This window comes from Lissotriton vulgaris, chromosome 1_2 (assembly GCF_964263255.1).
Source record: "Lissotriton vulgaris chromosome 1_2, aLisVul1.2, whole genome shotgun sequence".
In the NCBI taxonomy this organism is placed as follows: domain Eukaryota; kingdom Metazoa; phylum Chordata; class Amphibia; order Caudata; family Salamandridae; genus Lissotriton; species Lissotriton vulgaris.
In genome coordinates, this window is record NC_141686.1 from 214,536,037 (window position 1) to 214,551,059 (window position 15,023).

Sequence of the window (15,023 nt, forward strand, 5' to 3'; positions counted from 1 at the left end):
AGAAGATTTTGCCATGTTTGGCAGAATGGCACCAGTTTTTTACATAAAGGTACTACCAAGACATGTTTCCTATCAGCGAGATATTCAGCGTCTCTAAGAGATCTGTTAGAAACCTGAGTTACATATGGGCTACCAATAAAAGTAAGACGCGGCAAAATAAAATGCAGACGATAAGCCACATACCTCATGTTTAGGCTGGGTAAACTCCCATCAAAAGTCTACAGAGTTATAGGACAAGTTAATTACCTTCGGTAACACCATCTCTGGTAGAGACTCTATCTAGCCACAGATTCCTTACTTTAGAATAATCCCCACTGTAAGCCTGGACAATATATTTTCAAGCAGTACCCCTGTGTGCCGATAGGTGGTGTCGGTTGGCTCTGCATCTGTGTTGTCCATGCCGGAAGTATCATGCGCAGGAGAGGGCAGGAATGTGCCATAATTACTAACATATGGAGCATTCTAGCTCTCTCTGTGAGCTGGTGCACTTGTGGCTGCCAGATAAAGCATTACCAAAGGTAAGTGACATGTTCATCTGATAGAGACTTAAAGCCACAGATTCCTTACCTTAAAAAAGATATACAAGCAATACCCTCCTTGAAGTGGGTCTGTGAAAAGATTAGCCCCTAGATGCATCAACGTTGTCATTTGCGATTCCTTAATTGCGAAAAATAAGGAATCGCAATTAAGGATTCGCAAATGGCAATGCATCATTAATTTCGCTATTTTTTTGGGATTCGGTAAAAATCGCATTTTTTACCGAATTCCAATAAAATTGCGATTTCCAAATAGCGAATCCGATATTCCCATTCATTCCTATGGGCTGAAATGCCCATAGGAATGAATGGGAATTGCGAATTCGCAATTTCGAATCGGAATGCATCAAAGCCTTTCAAGGGTGGAGAGGGGGGTCCAAAGGACCCCCCCCTGCACTCATGAAATGCACTTTTACATGTGAGTTACATACACACATGTCCTAAGGACATGTGTGCCTGTAACGTACACGTTTAAAAAATGCATTTTCATGCGTTTTTAAACATTTTTGCAAATTACCACGAAGTTCAACTTCGTGGTAATTTGCATTTGCAATTTTGGAAATCGCAAATGTTTTGGGGATGATGCATTTCTGTTAAGGAATCGCAAATGTGCGATTCCTTAACAGCAATCGCATTTTTTTGGAACTCGCAAAAAAAGCGATTTCCAAAAAATGCTTGATGCATCCCAGTAACCAATTTAGGAAGTGCAAAAGGCCGATTTATGCGAATCGCACCGTTTGCACTTCCTAAAACGGTTGATGCATCTGGGCATAAGACCAGGAAGTCCTGGAGGACCATATGCACAAAGTGCCTGTCATGACAGACCTAACTGTCCAGGCAGTAGTGTTGGGTGAATGTGTGCAGAGAAGTCCAAGTTGCTGCCTGACAGATGTCCAGAACTGGAAGTCCGTGAGCTAACGCTGTTGACACAGCTTTGGCTTTGGTAGAATGAGCCCGCAAGCCCTCAGGTGAGTAGCACATTTTAATGCAGAACACAATCCATTGTAAGATGGTCCGTCTCTGCAAGCCCTTTCCTTTTTTCACTTTGACAAACCCAATGTAGTGTTGATCGTCCATGCAGAACTCTTTTGTATGACCAATGTAGAATGACAATGCTCTTTTGGGTCCAGATGATGGAATCTCTCCGCCTGTTTTGAAAGATGTGGTGAAGCAACAAAGTTGGGCAGTGTAATTTTCTTGCCTACTTTGCAAGAAATAAGGCATTTGTTCTCAGAACCAGCTTGTCATCGAAAAAAGATGTGTAAGGAGGGTGCACTAACCTTCCTGGCAGATGTTATGGCCACCATGAAGACTGTTGTGATGGTAAACAGATGGAGTGGAAAGTTGTTCAGGGGCTAGAATGCCGAGCACATTAGGAAAATCAGGACTAGATTTATGTCCCATTGGGGCATAATGAAGGGTTTTGGTGAAAAGAGTTGGTGGGGTCCTTTCAAGAAAAGAGTCCCAACAAGGGAGTTATACAGAGAACGCTGATCTGAAAACCTCAAGAAAGCCGAGATGGCCAAAAGATAACCATTAACTGTGCCCAAGGTAAAGCCTTGCTGGGCTAAAGAAAATATGAACAACAACGCTTCGGATAAAGGTGCAGAGAGGGGATCAATATGTTTAGAGTTGCCACCATGTCACAAACTTGTCCCATTGGCAGGCGGCTATGATCTTAGGAAGATCAAAAACTGTTAGTTGCTGCTGTTCATTCTTCATACATGAAGATGGAGCGAGTGCTGGCTCGGGTGCAGGACCCTTACCTGCTGCTTACAGAAGCTCCTCCCGAGAGAGGAAACTGTTCGCAGAGCCATTGCTCAGACTCAGGAGTTCTGGATACCACACTCGATGCCCATTCCAGCACCATAAAAATGACTTGGGCCTGGTCATTCTTGATCTTCTTGAGAATTATGAGTAGGAGTAGTATCGGCGGAAAGACATACAGGAGGTCTGAACTCCACTTGAGTGGAAAAGAGTAAGAGTTGCCTTGAAAACTCCAACATGCAGAAGGGCTGACATTGCACGTTCTTGGTGGTGGCAAAGAGCTCTACCCATTCTCAGATGATACCTTGAATCACTTCTGTATGGAGATGCCATTCACGATTCACTGGGTTTTGATGGCTCAGTACTATCACTCCGGCGTTTAAGGAGCCCGGCAGATTTTGGACCACCAGGAAATTGACCTGGCATTCCAGCCATGTCCATGTCTGTTGCAATATGACATGGCAGTGAGGCTGTCCACAAACCCCTGAATTAGCCTTCTCTTGATGGAAGGAAGAAAGGCTTTCACTGCCGGTCGGAACCCTCTCAGATACAACAGGTTTATATGAAGCTGAGACTCCTCAAGAGACCAGAGAACTCTGCGCTAAACCTCTCACAGATAGCTGCCCCATTGCAGAAGTGGTGCATCTGGTGCATTTGGCACTACAGTCAACTCTGGGTGGAGAAGGGGGGCGGGTATGCGGCTGTCCCAGTCTTGTTTCGCCAGCCACTACTGCAGGTCTTTAGCAGGTCCCTTCGATATCTGGACTAGGTCGGAGTAACTTCCTTGACCCTATGCCCATAGGGACTTCAGGTCCCACTGCAGAGCCTGCATATGCCAACTGGCATGTGTTACTGACAGGATGCCGGAGGCTATGAGGCTGAACAGCTTCAGAGTCAGTCTCAATGAAATCCAGGATTCAGGCTAAATCATTGGTATCATAGTGTGAATATTCAGGATTCGCCATTCCAGAGGATAGGTCCAAAACTGCAATGAATCCAGTGCCTTCAATTGACAACTTTCTTAAAGTTAAATTTGTAGCCCATGTCAGCAAATCTCAAAACAATGCGATCCACTCCAGCCAAGTGTGCTGACAACTCATCGTCTGTTAGGTAGAGGTCGTCAACAAAGGACAATGCATTATCATCAAAATGTTGTGGTAATTCTGTAACTCAAACCAAATATAGCCCAAGCCTAATCATATAACCCTGGGGCAAAGGCAACATTTCTTCTGAGACCCAAGAGCACTGTAGGTGGACAGATTGCTAATTTCAGTTGTCATATCTTGGCAGAAAAATCAATTTGAGATATCTACAGCAGTTTTGTATTTTTGTGTACAATATTGTTCATCGGTGCAAAGCTATGCGCATTTTGCACTGCGGATGTGTGAGTGGCCAAGTACAGACATCTGTAATCCAACATTAAGCGATATGAATGATCTGATTTTATTATGGGAAACAAAGGATTAGTCATTGGAGAGGTGCAACTTTCAATTACACCCTGGTATTCAAGTTGTTGGAGAATTTCTCTAACTTGTTTTTTTTTTGCCTCATCTTTAATGGGGTATTGTCTCTGAGGTTGTGGGGTAGACCTCAATGGAATTTAATGATAGGGAGATCTGTCTTGCCACTTCATGGTTGCGATATAATACAGGAGCTAGCACTAGCGTCCGCTCTTTGGCATATGATTGTTTCACTGAATCTGGAACGAGGTCAGAGAATGCAGGCAAATTACCATTTACCCTCTTGGCCAATCTACTACAAACTCTAGTGGCGAATCCTTCTCAGCCTAGAGAATGTCTTATCCTTGTGACAAGCAGGGCCGGACTGGGAACTGAAAGCAGCCCTGGCAAATTTTGCCAGACCAGCCCCTGTCCGGCGCGTAGCGAGCGAGCGCAGCGACCGAGCACGACTGCTAGTAGGGGAGTTTGGGGGGGTGGGTGGGGGCGGGGGTTCTGGATTGGAGTAAGACTGAACAAAATGGTCAATTTTACAGCACATTTTTCTTTACGTATTCAATTGTATCAACTTCCAAAGCGCAGTATATAGAAGATGATGACCTTAAAGAGCACCAGGTTTCCCACCCAGTCATATATATCCATAGACATTCTTTCAGAGAGCACCAAAAATAGACACACGTGGTGAATCAGGGAGAACAAAGTAAACGTGAGAACAGCCCCCACATGGTGTGTAGCGAGCAAGCGCAGTGAGCAACCACTATTAGGGGGTGTTTGAGGGGTTGTCCTCCCAAGAAACATTTGGAGACCATTTGTTCATTATAATACTGTTGTCACTTACAGCAGCCTGGTGGCTCTTACAGCATCAGAGGCTCGCGTCTCATTGGGGACAGTGAGGCAAACACCGAAGGACATAGGGTCAGCTTTCTCTCTCAAGCGCCTGACAGAGAAAGACACCACGCTTGTGCACGAGGTATTGTTCAATGCAGCACTCCTTCCAGAGGTTCAGGGACAGAACCATGGGCTCTAAAGCCAAGTGAAATGAGCTCGCCTCAGGCCTGATTGCTGCTAGTGATGGTGGAGTGCAGTGCAGGGTCACCATTCACACCCTGGCAGGGTGTGAATGGCGTTGCATAAGGTAATCATTTACTATGCTTTAAAAGTTAATACAATCTAATATGTAATAAAAACTGTGTTGAAAAATGCTTTGTTTTGGCCTCGTGCACAGGATTAATTGAATATGTGAGGGGATGGTTGCAGGAAACTGTTTATTTTCAGCGCCTATTCAAATAACCTTTGGTGCGGACATAACGTTGCACGTATGGTGATTCACCACTTAAGGGTGAGTGCAATTCCATGCCCCCCAGGCTATGAATCCAATTATTGTTATGGTTCAAAGATTCTTAGCCCTATCTCCATTTGTTGTTACAGGTGCCCATTGACATTGGTTTTTAACCTGCGTGCACATTGAAATATTTGTTGTCCCTCCCTCATCCCGTCCTGATGAAGACCCTGATCTGAGGAATTAAACCACCCGGTGTACGTGTGGCTCGAAACGTCGAAACTTTCCTTTTGGAGCCTGCATCTATTAGTTTTTGCCCCCCTTCCCCCCCCTCCCTCCTAATCCCCTTGCCAATAGTGCAAATCAAGGATAACGGAGGCTGTGTTTGAAAACTACAAGCTAGTAAAAAAGAACAATTTATTTACAAGCATTGGTTAGGGCAGGCTCATTCTTGTATATAAACAATTCTACACTTTGTTTCTCTGATCTCTTTGATCAATCACTTGAGCACAAACTTTTACCTTTCTCTGTGCACGTTCATCTTTTTATACTAGAAAAGATTTTGTTGATTATAAATGTAAATATTTGTATTTGATTTGCAAAAAATTTTTCAAACTATATATTAAATCAGAGAATCCCGCTGGATTCAATTGAATTCTCAAATGTTTTGGTACCTTTTATGTATGAACTTGACAATTTAGACTAATGTATCTATTTACCTAACTATACAGATGTAATCTAGAGCTGACTAAAAAATTATTGAACTAAGGCTGTAATTGTGTTACATGGTGAATTTTCGTCAAGGACCATTTGTTCATTATAATACTTGATACCCAGGTCCTTTGACTAAATTGGGTCACCCCCTGTTCTATAATAAGTAAGTGACAACAGGGCATTGTTCACAATTATTTTTATAATGCTTGAGTTGAAGGGCCATTTGCTGTAAGTGTCCCGACCTGTAATAGCATTCGCCACTCTTTCATTCTCCCAGCAGTGGCTTCCATTTGCACCGCTTACCTAGGCACAGATGCTGGTGCTATAGTTTACAGCAGATTTCACATTATTAACTAAATCACTGTCTTTCCATCATTGTCTTTTATGGTGGACACGTCAAATGTATTTGGAAATAAATGGCAGAGAGGATTGTGGTAACTCTCCAGTTTCTCCTTGCTACATATGTCCCTAAGAAGTGTCCAAAGCCTCAGATCTAATAGATTATAGTCAATGTGACAACAGTGAACCACATTGTTACAGGATTTGGCCCCTGTCCTGTCAGATATGGACCTACCATTGGGTTTTCTAAGCCCCAGCTCCAATGAGAAAGCCTTACGCTGTAAGGCAGCCTCTGTCCATTTGTTTATAGGTGGTAGTTCTAGACTTGGAATACCTCACATCTTGTCCTCCTCTCTTTGATATCCTCTGTATCTAGGGGCTCAAAGGTTGTATTAAAGTCCCTGCTGTTATCTGATAGGAATGAAAATAGATTTTTCCAGATGGTCTTCAATGCATATGAGGGTTTCAATCGCTAAAAACCCGACCCCTCTAGCATAGACATTATAAATATCAATAATAGTGATATTCTCAAACTCTAGATAAATGGCCATGATGTTGGGACTGTTGATGCGAAAATCATAGAATTTACAAACTGTGCCGGGCCTAATCCACATTGAAAAATCCCTCCTGAAGGTCGGCCAGCAAGGCTGCGTGATGTAGGAGTTAAAAAGTTTAAATAGCCATGTTTGAAAAGTGATATCAGGTACCAAGTTTCCTGAAACAAACAAATATCATACACATCAATAAAACTGATCCAGTACGGGAGTGCGACCTTTGATCCAAGACCAGCCCCATTCTGAGAAATTATAGACATTGTGGGTTTAGTCTAAATGCTGCTGAAGGAAGAAGAGAGGCTTAAAGAAGCCCAACAGTCTGCAATGTCAGATAGACCCAGAAAGTCACCTGAAAACGGGTTGTCATGTGAGACGCTCAAAACATTTTAAGAAGGAGAGTCACCATGCTTCACACAAACAGGGGAATAAGAGGGCCCGTCGAGAGGAAAAACCGGTGGTTGTCAGTTTATTTCCTCTATAGGATATCCATCTCATTCATGAGACGGGGCACATAAATCAACTTGATGTCTGTGTTCAGGGCGCCTATATTTAAAATGAATTTTGGTGTCACATAAGTGAGAGGTTCGAACATCAAAAGCCACTAGATTGCCAACTAAGTCCCTCTTCCCAAGAGTTAGATCAATGCTAGTGTACATAGTACCACTGTGTGACTGCCTTTTACCCCCCAAAATATCCTCCTGTATACCTGAGAGACAACACCTCACTTTGCGGATCCAGTGAATGATTTTATTAATTAATGTATCCACACCTTCTTTATACATGAGATGCACGAGCTTGGGGACATTCGTAGAAAATATGGAGAAACTGGCATTAGGGGCTGAAAGTCCTGCACTGGCAAATGCGATTTTGTATTGGAGCTGGAGGGGTAGGGGGGGTGCTTACCAGTTCGGGCTCCCCATAAGGCTGCTTGTTCTGAATGCTGGAAGGCTGCGACGAGCTAGAGAGTCGAACAAAACCACTCTCATTTATGTGTTCTAGCCCCCGTCCCTCTAAATATTTCCCAAAGGGTGGAAATGTGAGAAACAGCTAAGTTCCTAATCTCGTTGGGTTTAGTATACCGCAGTGTTTAGTGCATGTGTTTTTATCAGTGAGAGAGATTCTCAAATTGTCGACTAAGTGTGATGTGATAGAAAGATGTGACACCACTGGTTCAGCTATCTGCTAGTTACTGTGGGCAGCCTATCAATGGAATCTTCGCAGGTCGCTGTGACCTGCAAATTAAAAAAAGGTCTGAAGGCAACGCCCCAACTAATGAAAAGAACAGGAAAGCTGTGGTTAGAGCTCGCTTCTCATGTTGGTTGAGAAATTCTGGTAAAGCTCCTCAGCAGCCAAACTCAGTCCTCAACAACAAAGTAATTTTGTCATAAGGCACTTCAAAATAATCGGATGTGGTGTTTCCACTCTCCAAGTTATAGGTCAGCACAGACAGTGTCAGCACAAGTCGGGGGACGAGGTGCTGGAACAGTCATTGGGAGAAGAGGCCAGGAAGACAAACAATTTTGGTACAAGTTGTAAGTCTGTGAAGGCAACCATTCATAATAAATCCCCAACATTCTGCAGAAGCATGAAAATACACCACCTAGCTACAAAAATGGTATATATTTCAACAAGTAATTTCAAGAGGCACCTCTTAGAATTGGCATGGACATGTCATGGGTTTTCTACTGGCACGCCGGGGACACTTGCTTAGCTTTGCATACAAGATCGCCATCGTTTACATGCTTGTCTTCCACAGGCATGGTGCTACCACTGTAAATTGCGATAGAGCAGTCAGCCGAAGCATGGTTACCTGTACCTGCCGGAAGACCCCATGAAGAGTCAGCCACTCCATTCATCTGCTTCCTGTCTCTGCGCTAATCGAGGCCGGAAAAGAGAAGGAGGCAGATGAGAAGGCTTCTGCTATAGGGCAGATTGGGAAACTCCTGAAGTTTTTGCCAGAAGTCGATTATGTCTTTACTCGGTCAATAAAGACCATAAAACTACATACGAAGCATATAAAGTACAAATAAAGCAAGACCATAAAATAGGAAGGACATCAAATCAGATCAATCATGATGCAAAATGCATAGCAGCATATTCGAAGCATAACTCAAAGTGGTGATGTCTATATGCACTTGGGGTGAAGTCCAAAAAAACCCAGGTAAAAGGGTCTACTATGTTAACAGGAATATTTGGGGCCACCTTAGCATCCATAAATGTATTCAAATTGTAGACGTAATCCTCCAACCTGTGATCATAAAGATACAGAAGTGACATTACTACTAGGTTTTGTTGATATTTTTTATCAAGCAACTGCACTCTGGTAGCAGAATTCCTGATTAATGAGTGCCATTTACTTTGCCTTTTTCTTAAACTCCTGCTTAGAATTTTTTCCATAATTTTAACAGCAGCACTTGGTGTTCATGCAAACGTTCCCCGTGTTACTTTACAAACTGCGAGGAAAACGAATGGATCAGATATTGGACATGACTTGTGTAGACAAGGGGCATAGCTAGGGTCCAGTATTCATGTGAATCTTCACCCAGGCCTATATTGAATATAGGATTATTTTGTGTGAAAATCATGATTATTTTGTATGCTTGAGGTTGCTTATTGAGTAATGGGTAGCAGAGTCCCGGCATTTTATGAGTGTAATACTGTGCCTAACCTTTAAAAAGCTCTGAGACCTAATGCAAGGCATGTGTCATCTGAAGTCTGTATTATTTGACAAAATAAACAAATACAATCACATATATCTCCCATATATTCAATTTCTTTCTGGAACTTTGGACCCCTGCACTTATTTTATTACAAACTAGCAGCCCGTCCCGACCTTGTCCGGGAGCAATCAGGCTTCCCAGGCCCCTGCCCGCCCCGACATTGTGCAGCAGCAGCCCGGCCCCCCGCCCGCCCCGACATTGTCAAGCAGCCCAAGCCCCCGCCCGCCCCGTCCCGTCCCCCGCCAGCCCCGTCCCCCGCCTGCCCCGACATTGTCAAGCAGCCTGGGCCCCCGCCCGCCCCGTCCCGTCCCCCGCCCGTCCCCCGCCTGCCCCCCGCCTGCCCCGACCCCTGCCTGCCCTGACCCGCACCTGCCCGGAGCCTTACCTCAGCCGCCGCTCTTCCCCTGCACTCCTCATTTCACTGCTCCGCCGCTCCTCGCCGCTTACCGCTCCTCCTGCCTGTCCGCCGGTCCTCACCGCCATTCCGCCGTTCGTCACCGCTCCTCCCCCGCGCCATGTCCGCCGCTCCTCCTCGCGTTCCTGGACGCCGCTCCTCCCCGCGCTGCTGACGTCAGCACGCAGGTCGCGGCCGGTGCTACTTTGAAGGGACTACTTTTTTAATGTTAATTTTTTAAATAACGCATATTTTTATACTTTATATAGCCTATGTCCATCTGCACACCCTGACAATTACAATGATGTATCGGGTGTGTGGATTGGCGCTGTGGTTCCCGAGTTTACCCTCCTCAAAGGTGCAAAGTTCTTCCTTTATAATAGTAGTATAGATTTAAAGAAGGAATCACCTATTATACACAAGTTATGGACAGCTATCTTGGCGTCTTATTTAAGAACCCAAGAATGAAAGAGTAAATCATCTTTACCATGGATAGAGGACGGATTAAAAAAAACACGCAAATTTCCGTGGTATTACAAAATCTGCATGGGTCTATTCGTATAGATACTGTGAAAACTGTGCAATTATAAAAAACATATTAAAAAAATATACAAAAATATATAATGTATTAAACATTAAATTTGTTCAGAAATTAGTTGTCGAACTTTGTGGACTTTGTCTCATGTTAAAGGTATTGACATAAAGGATTGATGCTTATTCAACATTAATTGATGAACAAAAAGAAAGGGCCATAAAACCATAATAGATGTGCAATGATTTTATGTGATCTTCTGTTTATCAACAATGATGTCATCTTTTTAACAAAAAAGTCTGCTAGACCCATCTTAAAATGTGTCTAATCCCATGAAGAAATAGGAAGCCGGCCTCAAAGTCACGCATTTTGTCTGTAGGCACTAAACAAATGAAAGAGACACGACAATGATGTCATGGAAGCCTTACCTCACTTCAGTTAATCAGTCCTTTAAGACTGTTTACTTTGTCTGGAGCCTCTGATAATGTTCCTCTAATGCACCAGATCATCAAAAACCAATTTCAGAATATTCCAGGCTAAAGATGCAGACTTGGGTAATTTGAATGCGTTACAGCCTGATGCAGTGTTGAAGCCATTGTACCGGCAGAAACAGCTTTGTTAAAAAAGAATGTACTCTAAATCTTTAGGGTATCATGTTGAAATGCATGTATGAACCACAAGGCAGCCTGTAACCCCCATGCACAACGTCTGTCTCTCATTTTCTTATTACAGTCCTCTTCTGACATCTGCTGCTGAAAGCCCGATTCGAAGCCTTCAGTTAATCAGTCCTTTAAGACTGTTTACTTTGTCTGGAGCCTCTGATTATGTTCCTCTAATGCACCAGATCATCAAAAACCAATTTCAGAATATTCCAGGCTAAAGATGCAGACTTGGGTAATTTGAATGCGTTACAGCCTGATGCAGTGTTGAAGCCATTGTACCGGCAGAGACAGCTTTGTTAAGAAAGAATCTACTCTAAATCTTTAGGGTATCATGTTGAAATGCATGTATGAACCACAAGGCAGCCTGTAACCCCCATGTACAACGTCTGTCTCTCATTTTCTTATTACAGTCCTCTTCTGACATCTGCTGCTGAAAGCCCGATTCGAAGCCTTCAGTTAATCAGTCCTTTAAGACTGTTTACTTTGTCTGGAGCCTCTGATAATGTTCCTCTAATGCACCAGATCATCAAAAACCAATTTCAGAATATTCCAGGCTAAAGATGCAGACTTGGGTAATTTGAATGCGTTACAGCCTGATGCAGTGTTGAAGCCATTGTACCGGCAGAGACAGCTTTGTTAAGAAATAATCTACTCTAAATCTTTAGGGTATCATGTTGAAATGCATGTATGAACCACAAGGCAGCCTGTAACCCCCATGTACAACGTCTGTCTCTCATTTTCTTATTACAGTCCTCTTCTGACATCTGCTGCTGAAAGCCCGATTCGAAGCCTTCAGTTAATCAGTCCTTTAAGACTGTTTACTTTGTCTGGAGCCTCTGATAATGTTCCTCTAATGCACCAGATCATCAAAAACCAATTTCAGAATATTCCAGGCTAAAGATGCAGACTTGGGTAATTTGAATGCGTTACAGCCTGATGCAGTGTTGAAGCCATTTTACCGGCAGAGACAGCTTTGTTAAGAAAGAATCTACTCTAAATCTTTAGGGTATCATGTTGAAATGCATGTATGAACCACAAGGCAGCCTGTAACCCCCATGTACAACGTCTGTCTCTCATTTTCTTATTACAGTCCTCTTCTGACATCTGCTGCTGAAAGTCCGATTCGAAGCCTTCAGTTAATCAGTCCTTTAAGACTGTTTACTTTGTCTGGAGCCTCTGATAATGTTCCTCTAATGCACCAGATCATCAAAAACCAATTTCAGAATATTCCAGGCTAAAGATGCAGACTTGGGTAATTTGAATGCGTTACAGCCTGATGCAGTGTTGAAGCCATTGTACCGGCAGAGACAGCTTTGTTAAGAAAGAATCTACTCTAAATCTTTAGGGTATCATGTTGAAATGCATGTATGAACCACAAGGCAGCCTGTAACCCCCATGTACAACGTCTGTCTCTCATTTTCTTATTACAGTCCTCTTCTGACATCTGCTGCTGAAAGCCCGATTCGAAGCCTTCAGTTAATCAGTCCTTTAAGACTGTTTACTTTGTCTGGAGCCTCTGATAATGTTCCTCTAATGCACCAGATCATCAACAACCAATTTCAGAATATTCCAGGCTAAAGATGCAGACTTGGGTAATTTGAATGCGTTACAGCCTGATGCAGTGTTGAAGCCATTGTACCGGCAGAGACAGCTTTGTTAAGAAAGAATCTACTCTAAATCTTTAGGGTATCATGTTGAAATGCATGTATGAACCACAAGGCAGCCTGTAACCCCCATGTACAACGTCTGTCTCTCATTTTCTTATTACAGTCCTCTTCTGACATCTGCTGCTGAAAGTCCGATTCACCCGTCCAGCGCCAGCTCTCTCCCCTCCGCCCGCTCTCTCCCCTCCGCCCGCCCTGGAAAGCAGAGATGAAACCAAACTCGGGCGAACAGCAGGCCATGAAGTGCTTGGCTTGCCTGGGACCGGGTACGGAGCGCAAACCTGCCAACAGTCTTTGGACATTTGCCGTTTTAAAACCACAAATTCACAGAAAAGAAACCACATAACTTTAACCCAAGATGAACTTACTGCTCACTGGACGCTCGTCACCGCTCCTCCCCCACGCCATGTCCTGACGTGATTTACAAAAGGGGGTGGTGATGAACAGAGTGTCTGAATTGAGCAGACCACTCTTACCCAGTCCAAAGATCAGGGCTTGATCCATCACCGTTATTTATCTCACTGCCCCATCCCAGCTCAGAACCTGGCTATATGCAAATCAGTCTGTCCCTGGCCCAGTGCATCATGGGAACAGGGCAGACTAAACTACCAAGCCAATTCTTTACCAGAAAGGAGACAAGCTACCGGGGACCTGAGCACGCAGGTCACGGCCGGCACTACTTCTCAGGGACTATTTTTTTTTTAATGTAATTTTTTTTAAATATAACGTATTTTTTTACTTTATATAGCCTATGTCCATCGGCACACCCTGAGGATTACAAAGATGTATCAGGTGTGTGGATTGGCGCTGTGGTTCCCGAGTTTACCCGCCTCAAAGGTACAAAGTTCTTCCTTTATAATAGTAGTATAGATATAGATTAAGCACTGGAAACATGCAATCAACATTATTCTTTGTGCATCTTTTCTTGTGTATGACTTTTTATCCTAATTCTATGTGCATTGTCTCCAAATATCTGGGAATTCAGTAGGGGTGGGAATTTATTACATTGTACTTAAAACTGTGGCAGGTAGTTTCACACTAACATTAATACATTTATGTCCAAAAAAGGTACGTCATATGGCCATTTCTCAAAAGTCATGAAAAATTGAAAGATCTGTATTCAACACATACCTTTGGAGTACATTTTTGCATTTTTGGCATTCTCGAAGAATATCAGAAGAGATCAGGGAAATCTACAACATCTGAAGCTTTCTTGGAAAACTAAAATTACTCACTCCTTACCCATGTAGAATTGTAAGAGGCAGGTGTGCAAAGTGAGGAGAAATTAGCATTTTCACATTTTATCACATTTGGAATTTTTTAGGTTATTTCCCCAAAGTCAAAATAGGTTTTCTCATGAAGAAGAAACCTTTTTTTGCGCACCACAACTTTGGGGATGTTTCATCCCCATTTTCATTTTGGAAACGCACTAATGCCTGACCATTTTGTGAACACATCCAAAGATGGCAAACCCCAGGTGATTTAATCTGTCAATTTAGGCATACAACAATCTTCAAAAATTGGGCCATATGTGTGCTTAAGAAAGACACTATAGCTACTCCGATAATTGTTGCTATTTCTCTAAAGGGTAAGTGTATAGCACTAAGGGAAAAAATAGAAATTCAAATTAAAGCGCTAGTCTTAAATTTATACTAACAGAAAGTCGTGGATTTTCTGTGATGACGTACATCTGGAAGTCTGATGTGGGTCACAGGCCCTACAGAAGTTGTGCCCTCTTTCGTGCGGACTTTTGAGGGTGAAACTAGGGCTTTGAGCGCTCAATATTCTTTTCGTAATTTAAGGACACGACGTACACTCATCTGATAACTGCCCCCCTGGGTGCGTTTTCTCATTACTTATATAACTGCAGGCACCGGATGCCCGTAATTATTATTTTAGACACTAAAGGCCTATAAATTAAGTTCTCAGCAGAACGACTTTATCCACCCTAAAAGAACACGCCACGGGCCTTGCACAGTCCACGGGGAATCTAAAAAATGCTGCCTGGTGCGTGCTCATTGCGCACCTTTCTAAAATGTTGTTAGGAAATATAAAGGTACACGACGAACCAGTGTGTTTTTTTCTTTAATACTTTTGTAAAGCATTAAAAATGACACTTACTTAAACGTCTGGAGGCCAGGCCTCAGGCCTACACAGACTAATGCTGTGCTGTCTGCCGCTTGTTTTTCCGGTGCGTATGACTCTCTCGCGTTCTCTCTCACGTTCTCTCTACGTTCTATGCTGCAGGCGGGTGAACCACGAAAGGGGGCGCAGATGATTGGTCCTACTCGCGCATCATGCCCTAAACTCTCTCTGTCATTGGCAATGACAGTGAGAGTTTAGGGTGCGATGCGCGAATCGGACAAATCATTGGCGCTTCCGGATGGCGTTTATTGTTGAATGCT

General features: G+C 43.3%; 1 protein-coding gene across 1 annotated transcript in view; it reads right to left on the reverse strand.

Moving 5' to 3' along the window:
* LOC147735026 (membrane-spanning 4-domains subfamily A member 4A-like) overlaps positions 1–14,803 on the reverse strand; it is a 389,709-nt gene extending 374,906 nt beyond the window's left edge. Inside the window, exon 1 of the mRNA XM_086953117.1 lies at positions 14,740–14,803. The gene's annotated coding sequence lies outside the window, so the exon portion shown is untranslated. The remainder of the gene's footprint in view (positions 1–14,739) is intronic.
* Positions 14,804–15,023: the final 220 nt, after the last annotated feature.